The 22,904-nt window shown below is 38.6% G+C and overlaps 1 protein-coding gene across 1 annotated transcript in view; it reads left to right on the top strand.

Moving 5' to 3' along the window:
* The window catches only part of SH3GL2 (SH3 domain containing GRB2 like 2, endophilin A1), a 97,678-nt gene that overhangs the window by 25,999 nt on the left and 48,775 nt on the right, over positions 1-22,904 (top strand). The window lies entirely within an intron of this gene.

Below are 22,904 nucleotides of genomic sequence, written 5' to 3'. Positions count from 1 at the left end.
GCATATTTTTCCAAAGATCCTATGGAAGATATGACAGAGAATCTTTTAGTGCCTTTGTTTATGTAGGTCAGTGTATAACCAGCCAAGAATTTTGTCAGAAAATGAGTAGATCGAAATTGAGACAGTTGGAAAATGAAAGTAGGTAGACTGAGATAACTACACACACACTTGATTCACTGCATCACCTCCTATAAGGTATTTATGAGTTGAATAGTGAAAATGAATCTTGCCATTATCTGTAACAATAGTCCTTCTCCAGAGCCTTTCCCCCAGTACAAAGATTTTAGGCAGAAAATGACAAATCAATTGCACAGTAAAATACAGAACATGATTGTTCTCAAATAAGCTGAAAATTTCAAATACCTATGTTTATAATCTCTTCAGTTTATACTAATTTGGGGTGTTAAGAATAGTAGTTATTTTAAGGGGAAATAATTATTGTTTAGAAGTGAAATGTGTCTCTCTCTCTCTTTTTTTTTTTTTAGAAAGAAAAAAGAAAAAAAAAAAAAGAAAAAAGTAGCATTTTAGAAATATTTCCTTAATGTCCTAAATAGAAGAAAGCTGGACATTGCAACTGAGTTCATTAATAGCAGTGCTGGCTTCACTGCCATAACAGCATTTATCTTTTTGACTCAATGAGTAATCCTCAACCTAAATTGAACCCAGCTGTCTTAGCCTGTTATTTAACTGATGCAGCTTCTGGAATAAGCATGTGTTCAGCAGAAGCTTCCTGGAGATTATCCATTCCAGTGAACAGGACATTGTAAAACTCTGATATGTGTAACTGTACTGGAAGTATTCATTTGTAGTCTGATGACCTGCGCCAGATACCTAAAGTTGATTCAACTGCATTCTAATTTTGGAGTATTATGATTATGTCATTAGTCTTAAGAGCTTTTCATTGCAGGTCATCTTAGAATTTTAATCAGTTTCTTGGAGGAAGTAAACATTCATGACTCTTTGTGAAGAAGATGGAAAGTGACAGAAATATTGGTCAGTATTTCTGAACCTTTAGCAAAGTTTATGCAAATCTATCCTTCTGAAAACAAAGTTTGCTTCTGAAATAATAATGTATGTTAATTTTCACGTCTCTGGGGCTAAATGAAATGAATAGTCCCCAGAAAACTGACATATTAAAGGATCTGTTACTGCTCTGGTTTTCTGTGTAAACTTGTATAAAAATGGCAAAACACCAGTAGTATCCATTCTGAAGGATTTCTCTGAAATGGTTTTAAATTAAACTATTGGTTCTGGGGAACTGAGGTGGTTTCAAACAGATGGCCAGCTAAACTCCACGACGCTGCTGAAGAGGGGAGAAAATATGATGAAAAAGAGCTCAAATGTTGAGATGAGGACAGGAAGATTGCTCACCAATTACTATCCTGGGCAAACAAACTTCATTTGTGAAAAATAATTTAATTTGTTGTCAATTAATGATAGCATAGAGTTTGTCAATTAATAATAGCATAGAGTAGTGAGAACTAAAAGCAAACTAAAAACACCTTCTCCCAATCCACCCTCTTCCAGCTCCTTCCCCCAAGGGGTGCAGGGGAATGGTGGCTGCGGTCAGTCCCTAAGACTTCATCTCCACTGCACCCTCACGGTCCCTCCCTGCCCCTGCTCCCCGTGGGGTCCCTCCCACGGGACGCCGTCCTGCCCGAACTGAGCCTGCGGGGGCTGCCCACAGGCAGCAGCTCTTCAAGCACTGCTCCCACACGGCTCCGTACCACGGGGTCCATCCCCCAGGAGCAAACTGCTCCAGCTCGGGTCCCCCACGGGCGGCAGCTCCCCCCAGACCCCCTGCTCCTGCGTGGGCTCCTCTCCACGGGCTGCAGCTCCGGCCCGGGGCCTGCTCCTGCGGGGGCTCTCCATGGGCCGCAGCCTCCTCCAGGCCACATCCACCTGCTCCACCGGGGGCTCCTCCACCCACGGGCTGCAGTGTGGAGATCTGCTCCGTGTGGGACCCATGGGCTGCAGGGGGACAGCCTGCTCCACCAGGGGCCTCTCCACAGCCCGCAGGGGAACTGCTGCTGCGTGCCTGGAGCACCTCCTGCCCTCCTGCTGCACTGACCCTGGGGTCTGCAGGGCTGGTTCTCTCACGTTTTCTCACTCCTCTCTGTTACTGTGAAGCAGTTTTTATCCTTTCTTCAATCTGCTCTCCCAGAGTCCCAACCAGCGTCGCTCCCTGGCTCAGCCCTGGCCAGCAGCGGGTCCCTTTTGGAGCCATCTGGAGCTGGCTCTGAGCTAACATGGGGCAGCTGCTGGGCTCTGCTCACAGAGGCCTACCGCCTACCAAAACCTTGCCAGGTAAATCCAATACAGAAACATGGGAAGGTCCATACTTGGAATAATTTGATGCGCTTTGTAGATTTAAAAAGGTCTAAGCACTGTTTTTTTCATTTGCAAGTTGGTAAAAAATCTAAATTATTTTTCTATTTATTGAAAGGGATATGCAATTATATAATTATTTGAATGACCATGATATGAGATTATTTGCATGACTTTTGTATTCCTCCAAGCCTTTATATGTTTATTTTCTGAAGGGAAATTATTCCCACTGGTTACTCTCCTTACTAAATAATTTCTCAATGCAGCTTCATTCTGATTTCTTTTTTTTTCTTTTTTTTCATCCTAGGTGGATCAATCCCTTATCAGTCACTGATTACTTCTTAACAAACATCTTATTTTTCTATTCTCCTATTTAATTTACAGCTTGCATATGAATCAGAACTCCAAGAGAATGTTTTTCCTTCTCATTTTCTTGCGTCCTGAGGGGATTTTCATCTTAATTAAAACCATAACCAAAGGAAGAGTTTGGAGGAGAGTTGTACAGGGTTTGTCATTTCATGCTGATACACTCCAGTGCTTTCTCCTGTGGCAGTAGTTGTCACTTTTTACTTGATGAAAATATATAATTATGATGAAGCTTGGTATATGTCTCTTGTCCAAACACAAAGAACTGCATCCAAGAGAGACTGAGGATTTTTTTTTTTTTTTTCAAATATGGGAGGGGGTTGTAGTTTTGCTTTTGTTGTTGTTGTTGTTTTTTTCTTTTTTTTTCTTTTTTTTCTCCATGTTATTCACTGAAAATTAATTCACAGATCTTGCCAAACCCATCTTTAGTGGAGCCAATACATGGAAAGTAGGCAGGCAGGGTTAAAGTGTTTCCAGTAACATTCCATTTCAGCTTACGTTTTTTCTTTTCAAAAAATCAGTCTTTCAGGTAAACTTCACTTTCACAAGAATTATCAGTTGATTAAATTTTAGACTTATGTTAAATCCAGAAAAGTATGATTAGGAAATATTTTCCTTTGCTGGGAGATGTATTTCAGGTGTCTTTTCCCTTTTACAGGCTGAGCTTTCAAAGTGGCCTACAGATGTGCAAAAAGGGTGATGATCTGGTATCTATGAGTTATGTTACTTATAAAGACTTCTACAGAAGGGTGGACTTCAGGAGGATCATAGATTGTTATGCTTAAAAGGAATACAGTGCCATTTCTGAGTCCTAGTTTTCAACCCAGTAAGGCATGGCGGATGGATAAGATAATGTTATTTTGACTGTATTTAATTTGTTGTATGCTGTTAAGAACAATTTAACATGACTTTAAGGTAATAAAACTAGCTTCATTCAGCAATTCTGCTAGCTCTGTTGAATTCAAGAAAGATGAAAATGATACCTTGAAAATTTAATGTGTAAATGTTATTTCTTAAAGTAGTCCTTTGAGTTTAAGTGTTAATGAAATGTTTGAATTTTTCTATGTAGTGTAAATTCTGATGCTTTTATTTAGTCCTAACACAAGGAATATATCCACAGTCTTCATTAAGGCTTCGCTTGACTAGTAACAGTAAAACTGTGGACATTTTTCTCAGGTGATGGTATGCAACTCCAAGTTTAAATCAGCTGGTGAAGTGGAGGAGACTGGACTTTTGTGACATGGCATTTTACCTATATTTTCCTTTTCTCCCTGATAATTTGTTTCTCAACATATACAGAGAAGAAAGAGATGATCTTGTCAGCTGTGCTTTTCTACAGCATAATAGCTGCTAAAGTAGTATTTGTTGTAGACATACTTAGTGACAGCCACTCTTAATATTTCTGCCCTTATCTTTGCACAATGAAGTGTTTTTTTTGTTTGTTTGTTTTGTTTTGTTTTTTGCATGAACAGGAACAGAGACTGAAAAAAAGACTCACCAGACTACTTTATTCCATGGTGGTTTTAGATCTCCCACCTAAAGCCACAAAGTCAATTTGTGTTGTTGTCATCTTACTGGTTTCATAGTTAGGTCAGTGGTGTTCCAGTACTTTAAAATGTGTTTGTCGGAACTCAGATATTTTGAAGCAATTGTTATTTTTGAACACTGAATTATGTAAAGTGCCCAAATTCCAGTGACTTGAAATCTACTCATATTCCACATTTTACACAATCTACATATCTCTATTGCTTGGCTGGCACATGTAACCAAGAAACCTAGCTAAGGCAAAAGATTTTCATTTAACATAGAATGAGAATCTGTTAATGGCATGCTGATGACTTTTATGTCCAAGCACAAAACAAATAATCTCTTTCCCCGCTTTCACCACTTGGAAAAAGAGTACTGTGCCAATCACTTACCTTGGATTTGCTCTGCTATTTTGATGTCTTCCACTGTGCCCTCAAAATGAGCCTATTGCCACTTTCGCAGAGAAAACCGCAGCCAGAAGAAATACTAATGAAATACCACTCTTTACATAATATAGTGTGGTGATGCTGAGAAACCACCAGGGTGTATGCAGTAAGGAGTACCTGTAAGGTAAGTCATTTTAATTACTGGCTCATACATTTAAGTGTACCCATCCTGGGCTTGCTCATAGTTCCCGTGAGCTACAGAAGAACCTTTTATTTTGTTTGTTGGTTTGTTTTCTACAGAGTTTTTAAGTTCTGTGATTTTTTAAAGAGTTTGTATGACATGTCTTCCATAAGCTTTTTATTCAACCCTCAAAGGTAAAAAGAAAGGCAAGACACATTTTTGTTGTTTTGGTGTGAAGCTTACAGATACATCGTATTCTGGCATAACCTGATACAGTCTTTTCTAGGCTTCTCTGAGATTTGGACTTTACGGACTTTTCCTCGAAGGATCTGGCTAATTTATTTTTATTTTATTTTATTTTTTTTTTAATTAAGAGCAAGGAGGAGAGAATTTAAAACACTATGGGTATAGAGAACAGATGTCGGTGCTCCAGAATGAGAAACCTTTTGCTATAGCTACTCTATTAGCTGGTATCATGGCTTACAATAAATTTTAGTTCTACCAGAGGATCCATTGTGCATTATGTAATATTAAAATTTTTGTGGACTAAGACAAAGCGGATTTCTGAGACTTTAAGTTGTATCAATCAAAATAAAAATAGGATATGAAGAAAGTGGTGTGGAGTTCATTGCTTGGCTGATTGCAATAGTTCAGTGAATGCAAAGTAAATGTAATAACAGGTTGAAAACCATAATGAAACATCTCACTACAAACTATTGAGTTTTCTTGTCAGCTGCTAAATTAAGCAATTTTAAGTTAAGAGTTCTTAATGAATCATTATGATTATGCTTACTTTTGTATTGCCTAAAATCCATCTCATGTAGTCATCACTATATATGACCCTCTTATTGCTATTATACCATATATTTTTTCATTTTGAGTTTCTTGCTTGAAAATACATTATCTTGGCCTCTTAGCAGTTAAACTTCTTAAGTCGTTACAGTTGTCATTTTAAATGGCAAATGGAGATAGTGTAAAGAGTGCTTTTGAATGATTTAAAAGGGTGCTGCTTTGGGGTGGAGCCCTGTGATTTTTACTTCCTTCAGACTGTACAGTCAGCAATAGTTCCCTGTCAGTTGACTTTAAGTAGTTCAGTGAGCCTGCCCTATTTTCTTTCACTGAAAAGCTTTGTGCTCGGGTATAGATGGCAATCAAAATCAGTAAGAAATGGCCATCTGATTGGTATTTTTGATTTAGGGCACATCAGGGAAAGCAAATAATTAATTAATCATTGGTTAATAAGACATTCTTATCTCTGCATAGGTTTACTATTTTCTGAGTCTAGGGGAGGATCTTGGCATTCTCTGTATAATATGATTTCTTGGCTAACAAAATAGTGTGAAGGTGCTGCATTTCAATATTATATTTACCTTACAGTTGTGTAGTTTTACTTTGGAAGGTGGCCAAAATTGCCTTTTATGAGTTGTTGTTGGGTTTGTGTTTTTATACAGCATCCTAAAATCAATGATCTTCTATTTAGCAATATTAGGCTTCAAACTTAACTTGAGAAGTAAAAATTAGGCAGATTCCTTTCTCCAATGCAAACAATAATAGTATATGTTTTACAGGCCATTTATCCTTACAGCTGGATCTGAAACCCTCTAACCCAGAATGCATTCAGAATTTTGCTGACTTTTAAAATTTACCCCGGCTTTAGTTTTGTGTCTGTGGATAACCAGCTGAATTGCCTTTAGGCAACTTAGCGGCTTAGCACCTTGGTCATAGGTCAGAACTGGGGTTAAGAAACTGGATGTTCATTTGTCTGCTCTCCCTAAAGAGACTAGTGCTTCATGCCTTCCTTGTGGTAAGACTTGATTTCGTACTAAATGTAGGGATGGTCATCTCTCTTTCTGTGGTACATTCATTGTACCGTTTCTTCTACCAGGCCTTAAGACACTCGTTCAGAAAATGGGAGGTTTCTTTTTGAGGCTTTCAAGACTCAAATGTCCCATCTCCTATTTTTCTTAACAGTTTCACAGTCACCAAAATGTGTCTGTTATACTTTATTCCTTAAGCAGATATAACGAATGAAGATGTGATCTTTTAAGTGAATGGAATCATGGCTGTAAGATATAATTTTCCTGTACCTGGCTCGAACGTATGGGATTTGGAAGATCTCTGTCTGGAGAACAAGGGGAGGCCGGGGAGGCAACCCTTGTAACACCTCCCGCTTGAATAATTTTACTGCTATATCATTTTCATTATAACAAATTGTTATTTAATGCTAACCAGGATTCTCCAAAGAGTCTTAAATGTTAGCATTGTAATAAAAACCTAACTGAAGCCATAGAAAAGTGCAGTTACTGGAAGTATTTTTCTCTACTCCTTTCCCTTAACCATTCTCTGAGGGCTTGGAAAACTTCTAGTGGAACAAAACTCTGCATGTGAAGGAAAGGTAAAACACATGAATAGCAAACAAGACTGAAAATTGAACTCACTGTGGTGCATGTGTATGTTAGTGGAACTTTAAATGGTCTCTAAATTAGATGATCGGTACATTTTCATTTTCAGCAAATCATCATGAGCATTCATTCCACATGACACCAGAACCTGCTGGCATCTGTAAGACCAAAATGAGTTTTAGCAGTAGGGGCGGTAAGAAAAGAGGGAAGAGAAGAAAAAAATTGTCTGATGTTCTGGCTTCCTCACAAGGTATTTAAATGCCTACTGTGCCAACTGGTTACAATTAACCCTGTGCATTTAGAGTAATTGGGTCAAATAGGTTTTGGAGACATCTGCTGAAATATAGAAGGAGTAGGACTGGGAGGGAAATCAGTTGACAGAATATGCATCGGTGTGTCCAGGTATTGTGGCCAAAAAGATACCCTGTCTGTTTTTCATATGCAGTCAAGAAAGAAGTTTGTATGTCTGTTCCTGTACTCTTTATCATTTTGGAGTAGTTAGGCCCCACAAAGCAGAACTCAACAGCTGTTCGTCTTTTTCTGAGAGGAATGTCTGTAGCCTAGCATCTGTTGAGTCTAACTTCACCCACGTTTTGCTTTATGCTAAGAAGCTGCCTATAATTTCCACTGCTTCCATGAATATTTGTGGATGCAAAGCTCTTCTAAAAATCACATGCAATCACTTCTGTAAAAGCTGCTTTCAAAAAGGAGAAAAACATGCAGAAAGAGAAGGGCCTCACAGGAGACTGAGAGATTTAGCTGAGCAAATTCTCATCCACACACTAATTAGCACTTTCCACTTATAGTGCCTCCCATGACATCTCGGAGATCTTTGTCTCTTTTTCACAGATGAGGAAACTGAGGCAATGGGCTAGGCAACTTACTTGGCTGAAATTCTAAGACAGCTCTCCTTTGCAAGTATCATTTTTATGGCATGTACTTCTTATATTAGTGAAATCAAAGGCTGTTTTGATTACTGTGAGAGAATGCATCATGAAGATCCTCCTCAGGACTCTGGAGACAGCATTACTCAGATTCATCTATGCAGATTCATCTATTGTTGTAATTATGTAGATGCCCACAGATTTATCACGGTTCTAGTTGAATTGTGTGGACTTAACACCAGCCAGGATTACTCTAACATAAATTTACTTAAAAACTCTTGAACATATGATAAAACCTATTTGAGGAGGTATGAGGCAGAGATGTAAGGATAAAAATGGAGGTGTGATTATGTTACAGCTACTTGTATCTGTGTTAAAATCCGCATTGAACTATCCAGATGCACTTGCTCCCCTTCCAGATAAACAGGCACTGTATGTAAGTGAACAGCTTGTGTTAAGAACATCAGTCTGCTAATTAAACTCTGCATTAGTTTCCAAATTTATTTCATTTAATGACTTGGTGAATAGAATACCTGCAAGTAGAAAGCAAACAGAATCAATAAATTGTGTCCAGTTCTGATATCTTTTGTAATACTTACAGCTTAAGAACTAGGTTTCTATCTTAAAACTTTCTAAAAATAGTCGTTCATCAAGTGATAGAAGGAACTCTGTTAATTTTCTTTTGTTTTCCAGCTGTGACCATCAACTGTGACAGATAATCTGAAATTAACTACTTGATGGCACTGAGAACTCATTAATAAAGCTGTCAGTTAGAAATTAGACATACATAATATTCTTCTGTAAAGAGATTACATTGTGCTTGTTAAACATGGCAAAGACAAGCCATGATGATAGGAATTTATGATGGAGATGCAGTACTACGTTAATAAAGACTGTATGGATTTCTTCAGATGACTGAATAGTATCAGCACTTGTCAACAGAAATTAACTCATTTTTACTTATTTTTTTTTAAAGACTGAATATTCACTCCACCAAAAAAAGTCTGTAAAGTAACTTCAGCACATGGAATATAATATGCAGACAGGGGAACTGGTCAACTGCTCTGTTTCTTTTGGAGCTGTCTTTAGACAAAAAGTTTGCATCTGCTGTTTTTTTTTTTTTTTTTAAAAAAAAAAAGTATCTTCTAAGAAAAATTGGGGACTAGTACGGGATGCTTTTTCAAATCATGCTGTAAGTCTGTGCTTCCTTAGAGATACTCATTTTCCTTCTAATACATTGTTTTTTGATCATATTACTCCAGAGTAAAAGAAAACTTGAAAAAATAAAATTCAAAAGAAACAAAAATTGAACATCTGTGTGAGAAACCTTAAAAATGTATTTCACCCTATCCTTTAAATGCAAGTGTACAAGTACAGAAGGAACATGTGTGCTATGTCAGTCACAAGATGGTTCAGGCTGGAAGGGACCTTGCATCCACTTCCAGCCCCCTCCCATGGGCAGGGACACCTCCCACCAGACCAGGCTGCCCAAAGCCCCATCCAGCCTGGCCTTGAACACCTCCACGGAAGGGGCATCCACAGCTTCTCTGGGCAACCTGTGCCAGTGTCTCACCACTGTCTGAAGAATTTCCTCCTAACATCTAAATCTCCCCACTTTTAGTTTAAAACCATTCTCCCTTGTCCTATCAGTACACTCCTTGATAAAGAGTCCCTCTCTGGGAAAGAGTCCCTCTCCAGCTTTCCTGTAGGGCCCCCTTTAAGTACTGCTTTGCACAAGTTTGTGTTTATATCATACATTTAAGAATTGCATTCTCTTATAAAACAGAGGAGTTCACTACTTTGTACTTTGGCTTCCGTTACTGCTGACTGCTCTGGTGGATGGCATATTTCCATATAGACCCACTAAGGATTAATAACTAAGGATTGGGTAATTTTGTATTTGATCACTAGTCCTTCACGGAGGAGGTGATGACCTCAGATATTCTTTAATTCAAGCTGAGTGAGACATCCCTGGGAGCTAAATTATGCCAGTGTAAGTGAAATGTCCCTCTGCATCTGCAAGGTATAGCGCCCTGGACCTGCAGACTGCAGAAGTCACACTTGCATGGCCAGGAAGCATTTCAGTATATATTACGAATGGCTGACTGTGTGAAAACTCAGCTGAATGGTAGTCAGTGTCCTTGAAAATGACTCCGTGTTTAAATTTGGAGGACAGCAGTTTGCCTGGGCTGCAAGTTGCTAGATGACCCTTCACAGAAGCCTCTCTGCTTGTGGCAGTAAGTGCAAACTGCTGTTCTGCTTTGCTTTAAGGTGGCATTTTTCTGTTAATGAGGAAAGGGACCTTAGCCAAAATCATCTCTTTCTGAGACAGTTCCACCTAAGTGGCGTCTTCTGGCATTTGTAATGGAAAATCCTGTAGTAGAATCCTGCATATAGCATGAAAATGTACATTTCATGGACTAAATACAGACACCTCCACAATCCCCTGCTTCATTCTTGCCTGCTTTGGAGTAATCCTAGCAAGTATGAGTTGGCACGATCATTGTAGTTGATTAACTACACCTGTAAAGAAAAACTACTTTGTTAGTGGTTCCTTCTCTTCAGAGCTTTCATGGCTAATTAAGATCCAAGCTCCTAGCATCTGTTACATGATGCTTTTAAATTTCTGAGGGGCCGCAGAAGAGTGATGTCTTCTAGAATCAGAGTTTGAAGGAATTGTTTAACAGATAGCCTCAGGGAATCAGGAATAGCCAGGTGCTGGTGAAACCGGGTGTGTGGGTGTGTGAAATATACATGTGGAATATATCTGCAGTGTCCCTCATTGGTGTGGAAGCAGTGCCCTGTAAACACTGTAATAAACATGCAGATATTAAATAAGGCAGTTTGCTAACCTATATGTAGTTCTGCATCTGTGGTAGCAAACATTATAGTGCAAGTAAAGCAAAGCAGGTAACTTTTAGATAGATGGGTAGATAAAATTGTTGGTTTATTTAACAACCTTGGCAATGTTGAAATATGGCATGGTCCATCTTTTAAGACATTTGAAATGAAGTAATTTGAGTCCAAAACAACTGCAGTGGCAGCTTCTTTGAATAGTGGGGGGAGGAAAAAAGGTGCGAGAAAGAAATTTAAAATAATGTCTTTGAATTCTTTTTTGTTTCTCTCTCCCATTTGCCAGTTTTACCCAGAAGGTATGCCCACATAGACTAGACTGATCTTTGTCATGAATCACAAGGATTGATCTCCATTACAGAATTACCACGTGAATTCCCTGTATTCCATTTATACACAGAAACTTTACCCAAAAATTGTTAGTGTTACACGTCGGGGTTATCTTCTGGGTCCCAGAGATGTAGATTTGGCTTTGAGTACTTTGCTCATGAGTATATGAGTCATGCTCTTGACACTTCGTACTAGAACTGTAGGCCAGAGACTCATTAAGTCCTGAGAATCATAATTCGTCCATGGTGATATGTTTTTGCCAGCTTTATAAAGCAGCTAGTATTTACTGCTGCAGTAAAACATACAGCATCTTACAGTACCACCAGGCCAGACAGAACTTTGTAACGCTGATACTCTCATTAGAGCCTAATGAAGCCAAATAGTCATACTGCAAGTGCCAAGGGTAACTGCGGTAAAGACAAACTCAGAGGCTGGAAGTCTGACTTCTCATCTCACTGTTCCCATGGAGTGTCTGGATGCAGTTTCTCTGTCGTCTTCTTTGTTCTGCTACTCATTTCATGTGTTTTATGTTCTTACGGAGTTAACACTTCAATATTTTGAGCACCAAATGACAATTGGTCATTCAGGATAATGGTTTATCATCAGTTCCTTCCATTAAAAATCAATCATTTAAGTAGGAAGGGAACTATGGATTGTTCTGAGCATGGTTGAATTGATGTAGGTTTTGAAAGGATATAGAACTGGTGCAGATCTTGAAAATAGTTGTTGAGCACTTAATGTAATGTACTTCTAATTTTTGTGTGGGCACTTCTGTAAAAACATTCAATATTCTATTTTATTGAGGAGTGTCATTTTTCAGGAACACCTGGTACATGCAATTATGTAATTCTTTGGTATATTAATGCTTCTGTATTTACCAGGAACATGTAGGTGTGAGGCATTTTCCCTGTTGTAGCCTATTGGCCAGATAACAGGTGAATTTCCAAGAAACCAAGCCCCTGTAGGAGTTTATGTGTACATCGATTTTGTTAAGAAACACTTTGGCTTAACCTTTAACTGTCTTTTTCTATTAATACTGTTCTTCATTTTGGATTGATACTGGCAAAGATGGTTCTATAAAGAATTATTTGGAACCCAAAGATTACTTAGAAAATACCATACTCTCCATATACAGAGGAACAGCAGAGTCTACTTCTGCTGGCATAAGTATCTTAGAAAGTCATCTCTTTAGATTACAATTAAAACAGTGTATCTTTTCTACTCCTAAAAAGCCATACTTCTGGATGTACATTGAAGAGAAAAATTCTGAATGCTACAGTTCAGAGAGATACCTTCAGAAATACAACAATCTTTTCATTCACATTAAGGTTTCCAGTGATAAAGTGATGGTTTGGTATCCTTTCTTTTTATGCGCATTTTTCAAGAGGTTGGTTTTTTTGGGGGGGGGGGGTGGGGGGGTGGGTGGATCTTATTCGACGTTCTGTGCTAAGAATGGTGTTGAAATTGTGCAGAACATTAAAAGTCAAAATTAGTTTTGATTGTATCCTTTACATCCATCCAACGCCAGAAGTGACAGTTGAATTAAGCCCTTAGGATTCTCCTTTGCTATTAATATCAGTAGCATTTAGAAGGTTAGCCTACATTAAAGCTAATCGACGAGAAGGTAGATTGTTACTGAGTATTTTCCCTTTTGACATACTCAGTAGCTTTTGAATCCTGATCAGAAGTGCAGATGTGTAAACATTACTACTATTCATTGGGATGGAAGATGCCAGAAGTCATAAACCACTGCACCTTTATTTAACATGTCTGTGATTCTGTGCTCTGGGGCATTTTCCCGTAATCTAAGATCACATAACAAGAAAGGAAATATTCACCCTGAATGAAATAGCATTAAACCCTTTCTGCTTAAAAAGTGCATTTCTTCTCTACAGAAGCATTTCTAAGAAGCATATTACACCACCAGATTACTTCTTGCATATTCAGAAGTGTAGCTGACCTTTCAGCCTTTTAACTGTGAAGTTAGACAGTTCTGATAGGACTTTCTTTAAAGTGCAATGCTTCATAGTAAGTCTTACTTGCTTAAGAGACCCTCTGACTGAAGCTGGCTTTACCACCAGATAAATGCAGCTGGGCAAAAATGCACCTAGCGCATTTTACAAAATCTTAACCCAGTGTTTTAAGCCTAAAGTGTAAATCTTCTTTCTCTTATGCTTTGCATGTTACCATTAATATCTTCCTAAAAACCAGGATTTTATTGCAGATTTCTCTCTGCCACTGTATCCTAATTATTTCTGGGGTACGTGGTTTTGTGTTGTAGCACCATTAAGTAAAAAATATCCTTACAATATTTGCTGCAAATTATATTTTATTTATTTATTTGTTTGTTTGTTTTAAGAATATTTCACAACTGTTTTCACAGAGCCAGAATGTTTCTGGAATACATTCTTGCTTAAGCAAGATATGTTTCATTTTGGTTTAATTAATTGTAATTTAGTCAATTTGAAATTACATTACATTGTGATGATGGTTAACCTTGGCTGATCACCAGGTGCCAACCAAGCTGCTTTTCCACTCCCCTTTCACAGCAGGACCAGGGAAGAAAATAAGATGAAAAGCTTGTGGGCTGAGGACAGGGAGATTGCTCACCAGTTGCCATCATAGGCAGAGCAGATTCACCTCGGCGAAGATTAATTTGATTTATTGCCAATTATTAACAGAGTCGGACAGTGAGTAATTAAAGCAAAACCAACTTCCCTCACTTCCTCCTCTTCCAGAGCTCAACTACACTCCTGACTCTTCTACCTCCTCCCCTCTGAGTGGCACAGAGAGATGAGGTATGGGAGTTGTGGTCAGTCCATAACCCTTGATCTCTGCTGCTCCTTCCCCCTGCAAGCCCCTCTGTTACCAAAACCTTGCCACATAAACCCAATAAATACATCTTAGAGTAGTCCAGCTGTTTATCATAGACAGGCTCTTATAGCTAGACAATCCGTTTGATGTTAGTATGGAAAGCTCACTGCAGACAGTGAAGAAGAGAATCTTCTTTATCTTCCCTTTCATGCTCAAGAATTAAAACAAAACAAACAAACAAAGATGGACAGGATTCCACACAGCTCTTGTCCTGCAAGCCACATCATCAGCAGGTAGGAAAAAGGGTGTCTTCAGCAATGAACAAGAACAAATGTAGCATATATATTATCCTAGCCAAATATATTTGGTTACCATCCTAGCCAAAAAGTGGCTCTAGGTGCTCTCTCTGTGTCAGATTTCAACTGATGCAGAAATGGTATAGCTTAATTGATTTCACTGGAAATAATATACACATTGAATTTCAACAGGGAATTGAAATCTCAGATTCTAAAATCTTCTACTGATTTTGTATGCTCTATCGATATCATTAAGAGGAAGAAATATGAATTGACAAAAGAGTTGAAGGTAAATTCAAGTTGGGTCCAAGGACGGAGTAATGTACCTCACTTGCTACACAGAGGAACACGCTTTTACGTACTTCATTAAAAGATAATGAAAGCTCTGATGTTGGCAGTTTCAGCAGGGAGAGATCCCCATGATTTGTCTTGCACAAGGAGAGCTGAGTCACAATGCCCAAAATAGAAGAAAATATTTCCATTCCTTAAAGCAACATAGCTGTAGAAAAGTAATAAAGTGAATAGAATAGAGTAGAATAGAGTAGAATAGAATAGAATAGAATAGAATAGAATAGAATAGAATAGAATAGAATAGAATAGAATAGAATAGAATAGAATAGAATAGAATAGAATAGAATAGAATAGAATAGAATAGAATTAGAATAGAATAGAATAGAATTAGTTCAGTTGGAAGGGACCTACCAAGATCATCTGACTTCCTCAGGGCTAACCAAGAGCCAAAGCATGTTACTGAGGGCATTGTCCAAATGCCTCATGAACACTGTGAATGCCTGCACACAACATCCAAGGCGAGGCTGGATCAACACTAAATATAGCGGGAGAAGTTGTTTGTCCAGTGCTCCAGTCTACCTAGATCCCTCTGCAAGGCCTCTCATCTCTCCAGAGAGTCAGCCGCACCTCCCATCTTAGTACATCAGTAAACCTGCCAAGAATGCATTCAACTCCTGCATCCAGACCATTGATAAAATGTTGAACAGAACTGGCACTACAGTAGGGCCCTGGGAACACCGCTAGCTGACTGTCTGCCAGCCAGATGTAGCCCCATTCGCTACAGCCCTACCATTCAGCTAGCTGATAAGCTGCTGTAGCGTGAACTTGTTCCTCTCAGAGTTGGACTATTTGACCAGAAGGGTGCTGTGAGGGACAGCAGGTCCCTCCCAGGTCTTACTAAAATCCAGAGGTTCCATGCACTGCATTACCTTCATCTACAAAGAGGGCGGCCTTATCATTGAAGATCAAATTACTAAGTAGGACTTTGTCTCAATGAATCCATGTTGTCTATGCCTGATAATAGCTTTGTTCTTTTAAGTGCCTTTTGGTATCCTCCAAAATACTTTCCATAACTTGTACAGGCAGTGAGGTTAGACCAAGAGGTCTGTAGTTTCCTGTATCTTCTCTCATGCCCTTCCTGTAGGTGTAGGGTATAACACTGGCTAGCTTGCAGTCAGCAGGGAACTCCCCAGACTGCCCTGACCTTTGGTAAATTGGTTGAGAGGGTTCCAGCTATGACATCTGCTAATGCCTTCAGCACACGGGTGAATCCTGTCATGCCCTGTGTGTGGACTTCGAAACATTCAGCTGTTCCCTTACAATTTTGGTAACCACAAATGGAAAGTCACTGATCCCCCAGTCATGGTCTTGCAATACAGGGCAGCTCAAAATCTGTCACTAATATTAAAAACAGAGGCAAAAAAGGTATTAAATGCCTCCTTTTCCTCCTCTTTACTTGTGTTACCACCTGCATCACATATATCAGTTCAATGTTTTCCTTAGACGTCCTCTTGCTGTTGATGTATTTGACGTATTTGAAGAAAGCTTATTTTGTTGTTTAACACCACACAAGGCCAGTGTCAACTCAAGTTGAGCTTTGGCTTTTCATGTTTTCTACTTGCAGATGCAAACTGCAGCTCTGTACTCTCCCTGTGAAGCCTGACTTTCATTCCAGATATCATGTATTTTCTTTTTCTTCCCTGTATTTTATTTCAGTAGTATGATTCTGTGGCTCTTAATTGAGCAAGACTTTGAAAAATTTGTGGAGATAAAAGAAGTCTCCTCATGACATAAAAATATCGCAGTACTTGCGCATGTAACAAATTGTTAGTACAATTTGATCATACAGGAATAACTATTTGAATTGTGACAATTTATTTAATGCATTTTATTAAAGCTGGACTTTATCCTGAGTTCCATCATGCTTTTAGAAACAGTGTCTCTTTACAGACATTAAAGAGCGCTTTTGCTAAATGCATGGAAAAGCAATCCAAAGTTGCTTTGCTTTCATATAGCGTGATTTTAAATGGTGTAGAGAAAGGGGCTTTTTTACTGTGCTTCCATAGCACCATGCCCAGAGAAGTGTTTTTTGTCTTTTATGTCTTGTTGTAATACTATTTTTAAACATAAAATGTTAGTCATAAAAAGTCAGGACTTTTGAAGTAATAGTTGTCATGACAACCTTCACTCCTGGGGGCACAGTACAAGGTCTTTCACTATGTGACGGGACAGCATATGCTGCAGGGAGCTAGATAAAATGTGACTCTATATAATAAAAATAATTATGATTTCATTAAAGGATTGGCTTTTTTCAAGTTATGCAACAAATAAGCACCAAGCTGCAATTCAGGAAATAAATTGTAAGCACTATGCTTATTCCATCAATCACATAAACAGTAAGTAGACTGCTCTGCAAGAAAGGACTCCTGGTGGAAGGGACACATTTTGTAGGGTCTTCCATCCAGTTTTCTCTTTTCTCCTTCTCATACTCTGCTTTCTTTTCTTCTTTTTCTCCCTCCTCTCCCCCTCCCTCCCCCCCCCTTTTTTTTTTTTTAACTTTTTATCCTTTCTTTGCTCTTAATCATCCTCTGAACTTGGTGCACACTTCATGGCTGAAATGAAGGAGGTGATTTTGTGAGTGTTTACTTAAGCCTAGGGAAAAGGGTTGTGAATCACCCAACATGGCATTTCTGTTGCTGCCCTCTTGAAGTTGTAAATATTAATTTAAATTATAAATGTTAGTGTATTTCTTTATTTCCAAAAAGCGAATAAATAACTTCAGTTTACAACAATTGCTTGAGTAGTTCTTTGAAATTTAAGGAATTTTTACTTTTCAGTTGAACAGTAAGAATAAAGCTAACCTGGATTTTTTAGAGTCATTTCGGAATGAAATAGAAAAAATTGTATCCAGGCAACAGCACTTTAATAATTTTATAAGTTCTTAGGTCTGCTTGCTCAATGTGAAGCTGTTTTCTGAGCAAAAAACATCTTACATAAACCATGTTTCTTTGTACTCTCATTGTATGTCTATGTTTCTAGTAGATGGGAGAATTCCTCATATGTTAAGGTACAGCAAGCAAGTAACAGGTAGTTAACTTGTCCTTTCAGAGGTGTAATCACCAAGTGTCACTGACAGCAGTGAAAGGCACAGTGGTTGAACGTTGAAGTACAGGTTCCTCTGTAGCTGAATGCAAATATTCGTCTCTGGCTTTCAAATTAGAAGGAGATTAATGTGAAAAAACCTCTTCCCTTTTATAAGGAACGGGTGACATCTGCTTCTGGGGTGAGATTGGTGTGAGAACCTGATTTTCTTCATCTGGTGGGGTAGCATGTCTCTGGGGACTGCCTTTCCTGAGCCCACACCTGGTGTCTCTGTCTGCTGGGGAGGGGGGAGGCAGGGGCAGGCTGGTGGTGCACCCTGGACTGTGCCAGTTCAAGGTGTTGTGTGTGCCGAGTGAAACGCCTGGGAAATACGAGGGCGGGCTTGGGAGGAACTTGGAGAGAAGCAGGGTTCACTGGGGCATTTGGAGTGATTTTTAGGTCATGAGCCCAGGCCTGGCAGCCTTTCCCCAGGGAAAACAAGGGACCCGTGGTGCTGCATGAGAGCTGCCAGTACCAGCTTCTCTGCAAGCCAGAGTAAATCACATTTTCATTTCTGAAACATTCAGGTAAAATTATCTAATTGTGAAATTATGGCTTACCTAAAAATTAAGGAAAAATTGATGTTAAAATAAAGCTAATTATCTTCTGGTTGTCTCTGACTGCTTCATACAAAATTTGAACATATGAAGCATTTGTCCTTGGACAGTATTTGCTTTAGGGACTCCTGATGGCTAGCTGCCCTCTTTACTTAATCATTTGCGGGGTGCTGCATTTCATGGGGGGTGCATCATAGGCTCAGGCCTGAGGTATTTTTTTGACATTAGTGGTCCAAGTTCCTTTTTCACAATGCACAGAGTTCTAGAGCATGAGCTATTATGGCTTGTTGGGACTGTGTGTGTTTCTTCGGATAACACTGTTGTCCTACATCATGTGTGACCCATACCATCCATGCAAAGTTATAAAGGAGATCTGGAACATGCACCACTGATAATCTTACAAAACAGCAATTTAATCTTAAAGCTAATTCTGAACTTCAGCTGGAGTAAGAGAAGAACAAGCGTGATAATGCAAGTAGCCTGTATTTAAAGTAGAGTGCTTTTTTTTTTTTTTTTTAACAGTTTATATCTGCTTGGGAATGCCACATTTTATAGCTCTGGAGGAACTTGCATGTGTTTTAACTCTATCTCAGATATTTTTTTCAACTTCTACCTCATTGAAGGCTCATGGCAAAGCCACAAAATGAATATAAACCACAGACTGTTTATCAGTGATTATGTAACAACCTCATTTTAAAAGTTGGTAAACTCATGTCAAAGAGTTGACTATGTTGGAGTTAGATATCCTTGCAGAGATATACAGCATGGTACACAGATCTGACCTGCAGGTCTCGTTGAGAAACTGATGAGCAGCTGTATTCTGTAAAACTGGAACTTGTGGAAGTCATTCTGAGGCTTGCAAATAATGAATCACAGTAGTAATGCTGAGAAATAGGAAAACTGTTCAATCACTGTCTCAGGACTTTCCTCTCAGATAGGCATCTCAGCTTGAAAGCACTCCACAATTGATTAAAGTGCTTTACTCAGTGCTGTTAGAGAGGCTATGAAAAAAACACCCACTTTTTCCAGAAAACAAAGCAGAATATAAAGCCTCTTCAAGGCTGAGAACCCAGTGTTACTGTTAACCTCTCAGAAGGATTTTTTAAGTGAGAACATGAACTCATAGTTTCCTAAAGCAAAACTCTATTTGTATAAAGAAAAGAGGCTTTAAGACTAAAAGTAAAAGTCTAGACTATTAAAAAAAAAAAAAGATTTGCTTGTCTTGGTTTTTATGACATCAGCTGTCAGAGTGGGTCTCTGTGGACAGAGGTCTTTCTGCATAGAATGTGATTGTAAAGTTATTTCTCTTTTGCAGGTAATGGTAAGAACAAGATTGAGTTGAGTTTTTGATTTCCTACTTTAAGATAACACAATTGCTCTAATTCTTACATTGCTGCAAATCCAACCTGAAATAATATAAACTATACACAGAAAAAGCATGGAAATTTGGTCCTTTAAGTTGAGCTAATGCTTATACATTTGAAGAAATTATGTCAGAAAACCTGTGTTTAAAGGATGATTTGGGAGTTGAAGAGGCAACAGGTGAATATATAACAAACTGAATAATGTAACCTACTTTAACATAGGATATGTGAATATGTTTTCACATGATCTATTAAGGCCATTAAATGACCTGTCTGAAGGTCATTAAATAACAGGGGTAGTGAGGTTAATGGAGTTTGAACTTTAAGTGACCATCTAGTATGAAGGTGAGCTGGGTAGGTGGAGACGAAAGTAATGATGTTCTTAGTCTGCTTCAAAGTATTCTTTCTGCTGTCCTGCTTAGAAGTACTCAGGGAACTGGTAAAACAAAACTGACCATTTCACTGCCAGAGCATTGCTGTGGACACAGGGTGAGACAGCAGCTTATTTTCAAGCTTCTGCTGTTACCAGTCTGGACATATCTAGGCTATTGTGAGGGGTTTGTCTCCACAAGAAAGCAGTCCATGTGACAGGTTATCTCAGTCTTTTATCGGAAAGGAAAAAGATGCCATTTCTAATGGACCTGTTTGATAGCATCCTTGGGACTGTGTGTTCTCGTGTGCCAAGAATGTTGGGATTCGGTGCAGGTTTTTGCCTGTGCTGTATGAGAAACTTAATCTGGTAATGTAGTGTGATCTCCTGGCCCAATTGCTAGTTGCGACGTTGATTTGTTTGAGTGATATACTTCTATTAGTGTACAATTATATTGATATCTTGATGCAACAGGTACAGAATGAGAGCACTAGCTTTCAAGTTAGGCCAATTTCTTGAGGGCCAATTTCATAAGATGAAACTGCTTTTTCTTTTTCTCTTTTTTTTTTTTGTTTGTTTTGTTTTGTCTTTTTGTTTGTTTGTTTTTCCCAGCAATAATTGCTTTTAGAATCCATTTTTTTTCTGTGATATTCATGTGGTTTGGTATTGGCAAGAAGCATATTCTAATCTTTTGTTTATGCTACAGAATTCAGAATATATTGTTCTCTTCTGCATTTTCTAAGCAGACCTGGTGTTTCTACCTGTTGATAGAATTGTCGCTGACTAAATTAATTGGTATGTGAGCCAATATTTGCAGAACCTGCTCAGGAAAGTGTAAAGAATTGTACTACTTACTTTTGTTTCAGCAGTCTGACTACACAGGGCAATTAGTTTCACATTCCTTTTATTCCATTAGCACATGATATTTTAATTATTGAAGAAGAATCCTGCACTGTTTATTCACCTGTATAGGTTGTTAGGGTCTTTGTGGGAATAGCAAATTTGGGGATCAAAAATCTCTGTCTGCTATTTGGAGTTATATAGGAAGTATCCTTGCAACTAGACAATTATTTCTCATTAAAATTGATAGAATTTAAGAAAAGGAAACCAGTCTTTATATGTCATTATTTAAATACCCAAATTATGTTCAGTTTTGAGCACCTCACTACAAGAAGCATGTTGAGTTGCTCAAGCGTGTGCAGAGAACAACAATGCTGGTGAGGAAACTAGAAAACAAGTCCTATGAGGAGCAGCTGAGGGAACTGGGGTTGTTTAGTCTGGAGAAGAGGCTGAGGGGAGACCTTATTGCTCTCTACAGCTACCTGAAAGGAGTCTGCAGTGTGTAGGGTGTCTGTCTCTTGTCTCAGGTGACAATGGATAGGATGTGGAAATAGTCTCAAGTTGAACAAGGGAAGGTTTAAGTTGGTCATTAGGGAGAATTTCTTCATGGAGAAATGGGCGGTTAGGCATTGGAGCAGGCTGCCCAAAGATACCGTGGATACGGCCATTCCTGGAGATATTGAAGAGATGTGTGGATGTGGCAGTTAGGGACATGGTTTGGTGATGGGACTCCCTAGGTCAGACCAATGGTTGGACTTCGGGGTTCTGAAGGTGTTTTCCAACCAAGATGATTCTATGATTCTTTGTGTCTATATGTAAAAATTCATGGAGTTTAATATCTATGAAATCTATGCTGTTCAGCTTCAAATAACGAAATGCCATAGAAGATAAGTAGTAGAGAATTGTTAAAGAGTGCTAAGATAAGAGAACTGTGAGTTGTTGTGACTTTCTGATGGCAGTGGTAAACATGATGTGTGGAGGCACTGCATCATTTTCTTACAAAGGTATCCTTTTACCTGACAGGATATAAAGGGAGTGTTAGTGTTACCTTCACTTTCCTATCAGTCCGCGTTTGTGTGGTTAAGTGGAACCACAGTGGTTAATTTCAGAACTGAAACCCTAGGGAGTTACAAAGTGGCCCAGAGTTTGCAGGCATTATCTGCAAGGAATGTTGTACAATGTGTCCTGCTTGTAGGACATGGAGTGTAGTAAGGCCCATTGAGTACGTGAGGCATGGAAATTTTTTAGTGGGATGGTAGTCAGCTGCTTTGGGATACTGGCATTATCTAATATTTTTTTTTTCTAAGTTGCTCTAGAATTGAAGATACTCCAAAAACATAATGGAGTTGTGAGATTTCAAGTATGTCATGGAGAAGAATGTAGGGAAGGTTTTTTGGGCTAATAACTTTGAGTTGATGTTTTTTCAGTTTTACTTACAAGTTGTGTTCAGCGCCGTCCATTTGGGAGGAAATGTAGCTATTTCTCTGAGCTAAAGTCTCCCTATCCATTGCATGTGAGAATAAAAAATATGAACAAAATTACTTGCAAATCTTGCAGGAGGTCTGTGAAACAAAACCAGGTAGAATGTGTTGCTGAGATCATTGTCACATGCTTGGATGAAGGTGAGACTGCAGATGTTGAATTGCTTTTACAGCTCAAGATCTTGCAGAATTTTAGACATTTTGTTGTTGTTGTTGCCACAAAGACCTCTTCAACCCTAAAAATATACATAGCAAACATTTTGGCTAGTGCAGAAGGGCTAAATTGATGGTATATAAAAAATAAATAAATTGTACAGTTTCAGATTTCAAATGTTGCTATAAATTTCATTTCATATTCACAGGAGAAATGTCTTACCTAATCTTATATTTGAATTTAATGCTTCTGCAATTATACAAAACAGTGTGCTAATTTCTCTTCACACATCTGCTACCGTTATTACTGCAGAAAAAGAGACTGTTATAATCACACGTT

Source organism: Anser cygnoides, chromosome Z, assembly GCF_040182565.1.
Source record: "Anser cygnoides isolate HZ-2024a breed goose chromosome Z, Taihu_goose_T2T_genome, whole genome shotgun sequence".
NCBI lineage: Eukaryota > Metazoa > Chordata > Aves > Anseriformes > Anatidae > Anser > Anser cygnoides.
This window is presented reverse-complemented; position numbering and strand designations above follow the sequence as displayed.